This window comes from Schistocerca nitens, chromosome 4 (genome assembly GCF_023898315.1).
Source record: "Schistocerca nitens isolate TAMUIC-IGC-003100 chromosome 4, iqSchNite1.1, whole genome shotgun sequence".
In the NCBI taxonomy this organism is placed as follows: Eukaryota; Metazoa; Arthropoda; class Insecta; order Orthoptera; family Acrididae; genus Schistocerca; species Schistocerca nitens.
In genome coordinates, this window is record NC_064617.1 from 104,252,652 (window position 1) to 104,256,663 (window position 4,012).

The 4,012-nt window shown below is 43.7% G+C and overlaps 1 non-coding gene across 1 annotated transcript; it reads left to right on the plus strand.

The window, feature by feature from the left end:
* Positions 1-735: 735 nt before the first annotated feature.
* On the plus strand, positions 736-810 carry Trnat-agu (transfer RNA threonine (anticodon AGU)). Its single transcript has one exon. It is a non-coding gene; the product is annotated as a tRNA-Thr (tRNA).
* The last annotated feature ends 3,202 nt before the right edge of the window (positions 811-4,012 follow it).

Here is a 4,012-nt window from a genome sequence, read left to right on the forward strand (position 1 = left end):
AAAATTTCCGAAGCTTGCAATGGGGCAAAGTATCTTCTCATATTGATCTACGTTTGTTTCAACACGATTCAGTAATACAGAACTAAGATCTTCATTTGTAGCTTTACGATAGTAAGAAAATCTTTCATCTAAATAAAATCGCAGAATCCAAAACAATACCAAACATTTTGTCCAAAAATAAGAGATTTATAGTGATAAGCACGCCCAGGCGTTTCTGCCTGCAACAGACCTGGCGTTCGCCGTGCCTAGCTGACGTGACGTCACCAACAAGTGCCGAGGCCTTCCTTTGAGTCGGTGTTGGTAAGGTTCGCCAAAGTTCGATAGCTGGCGCGCTTGACTGTTCGATATCAGAGAGTGTGGACGGTTAGTTCGCACGCTGAAGTTGTAACACTGTGTAATACACTGAAGAGCTGAAGAAACTGGTACACCTTCCTAGTATTGTGTAGGGCCACCGCGGCTGCAGAATCGTCCTGGAGTCAGATTCAAATGCCGATTGTCTAAATTGTCTCAACAGCTTATGTGGATATCCGAAAGAACAGACACCACGCATTCATACAATTTGATTTTCCTACCTGGGCAATGGATCGTCTGCCTTCAGTGCGGATGCACAGAAACGTCCACCCTCCAGTGGGAATCTCAGAGAGCGAGCATGGAGCAAATGGACAGACACTGTGTGGATATGTGGCGCTCGATGAGAGGCGTGCCGACGTAGACCGCGCAGTTGCGATAATGCTGTGTTGCGGATGGCGCAGTGGTCGCTGCACCTGCTTAGTAAGCAGGAGGTCCCGGGTTCGAATCCCGGTCCAATACACATTTTTCACTCCTCGCCTCTGATTCCGTGTAATGTCCCGATACAGCTGATAGCAGTGATCCCCTTCCTTTCCTTTCTTCTCCATCTCCAATTTACATATCTTTACAGTGTTTCGGCAAAGAGACAGTCGTTTTCCCTCTACGGATTCTCATTTGACTTCACGAAGCATCTCCATGTTGATCGAACCTACCGGTAACAAATCTAGCAGCCCGCCTCCGAATTGCTTCGATGTCTTCAGGTGTTTCTAATGTTCTGTACGTGGTCTCCGTTGTAGATAAGCTACACTTTCTTAAAATTCTCGCAATAAACCGAAGCCGACCATTCGCCTTGCCAACTACAACTCTTACACGCTCGTACCATTTTATATTGCTCTGCAGTCGTACGCATAGATATTTAATCGACGTGACTGCATCAAGCAGAACACTACTAATGCTTTTCCTACTCATAAGCATTAAATTACCTTTTTCTACCTTTAGAACAAGCCGCCATTCACCACACCAACTACAAGTATTGTCTAAGTCATCTAGTATTCTCCAACGGTCACTCAGCGACGAGACCTAACCGTATACCACAGCATCATCAGCAAACTGCCGCAGATTGCTCCTCTGCCTTTCCGTCAGATCATTTATGTATAACGGGCGATCAAACAGTTTCCGCTTGTCGGCGTTGCTGCAGCGTACAAGCAACCTGGCACGACTGCGATGTGGTTGTATAAGCACCGACATGTAGGGGGGTTAGTGTGGCCTTCGAATGTAAGCTTCTGATCGTCCCTCATATACACGGTGGTCCATTGATCGTGACCGGGCCAAATATCTCACGAAATGAGCGTCAAACGAAAAAACTACAGAGAACGAAACTTGTCTAGCTTGAAGGGGGAAACCAGATGGCGCTATGGTTGGCCAGCTAGATGGCGCTGCCATAGGTCAAACGGATATCAACTGCGTTTTTTTTAAATAGGAACCCCCATTTTATTACGTATTCGTGTAGTACGTAAAGAAATATGAATGTTTTAGTTGGACCACTTTTTTCGCTTTGTGATAGATGGCGCTGTAATGGTCACAAACGTATAAGTACGTGGTATCACGTAACATTCCGCCAGTGCGGACGGTATTTGCTTCGTGATACATTATGCATGTTAAAATGGACCATTTACCAATTGCGGGAAAGGTCGATATCGTGTTGATGTATGGCCATTGCAAATAGCTCAAAATGATGTCCGTCAACCTCAATGCATTTGGCAATACGTGTAACGACATTCCTCTCAACAGCAAGTAGTTCACCTTCCGTAATGCTCGCACATGCATTGACAATGCGCTGACGCATATTGTCAGGCGTTGTCGGTGAATCACGATAAAAAATATCCTTCAGCTTCCCCACAGAAATAAATCCGAGGACGTCAGATCCGGTGAACCTGCGGGCCATGGTATGGTGCTTCGACGACCAATCCACCTGTCATGAAATATGCTATTCAATACCGCTTCAACCGCACGCGAGCTATGTGCCGGACATTCACCATGTTGGAAGTACATCGCCATTCTGTCATGCAGTGAAACATCTTGTAGCAACATCGGCAGAACATTACGTAGGAAATCAGAGTACATTGCACCATTTAGATTGCCATCGATAAAATGGGGGTCAATTATCCTTCCTCCCATAATGCCGCACCGTACATTAACGCTTCGTCGCTAAATAGAACTAGTGCAAAAAATCTGTCATCGTCCCGTAATTTCTCTTGTGCCCAGTGGCAGAACTGTACACGACGTTCAAAGTCGTCGCCATGCAATTTCTGGTGCATAGAAATATGATACGGGTGCGATCGATGTTGATGTAGCATTCTCAACAACGACGTTTTTGAGATTCCCGATTCTCGCGGAATTTGTCTGCTACTGATGTGCGGATTAGCCACGACAGCAGCTATAATACCTATTTGGACATCATCATATGTTGCAGGTCGTGGTTGACGTTTCACATGTGGCTGAACACTTCCTGTTTCTTTAAATATCGTAACTATCCGGCGAACGGTCCTGACACTTGGATGATGTCGTCCAGGATACCGAGCAGCATACATAGCACACGCCCGTTGGGTATTTTGATCACAATAGCCACACATCAACAAGATATCGACCTTTTCCGCAATTTGTAAATGTTCCATTTTAACACGGGTAATGTATCACGAAGCAAATACCGTCCGCACTGGCGGAATGTTACGTGATACCACGTACTTGTACGTTTATGACTATTACAGCGTCATCTATCACAAAGCGAAAAAGTGGTCCAACTAAAACATTCATATTTCTTTACGTACTACACGAATATGTAATAAAAAATGGGGGTTCCTATTTTAAAAAACGCAGTTGATATCCGTTTGACCTATGGCAGCGCCATCTAGCGGGCCAACAATAGCGCCATCTGGTTTCCCCCTTCAAGCTAGATGAGTTTCGTTCTTTGTAGTTTTTTCGTTTGATGCTTATTTCGTGAGATATTTGGCCCGATCACTATCAATGGAGCACCCTGTATAATGAATCTTTCCACATAATTATGATTTATCTTGTAAATGATACGTGGAACATGATTATTGGTATATCACACAGCATGGTATAGGCTTATATACTCCGGAAACCTCAAAATGAAATTGAAAAGTCGAATCAAGCAGATGATCAAAGCAGATGTCCATTGCAGTTGTGCTTTGTTTGGTTAGCCATATATCTCACACGGGTTAGGCAATCATTACTAAAAAATTACTTACACGTTAAAGAAAAATATCCGTTTTATGGGGTCTTAAGCCTTTGAGACCATTCCCTTAGACACATTCATAGCAGTCCGCAACGCTGGAAGATGTTTAAAAAATTATATCTTGTTTTTAGCCTGTACTGCTACTATTGGCCATACACTGATTGACGCTTCATAGATAAGATTTCAAAGTGAGAAAATATGTAAGCTACAGAGAAAGTAATTCACTGACAATCTAATAGAAAGAGGAACTCTATTCTTGATGTTAGCCGGCTAAGCAGCGTGGTAACGTGCTCGCCTCCCATGCAAGTGGGCCTACCTCTATGCTGTTCTGTTCCTTTGACATTTCAATAATCGTTCACTTCGTTCACATGCATGAGATATAACAGCAATCCTTGCTTCTTTATTCATTGCACACATTTGTGGTCTAACAAATATACGTAGGTAAGTTGTTTGGAAACGTGAATATTA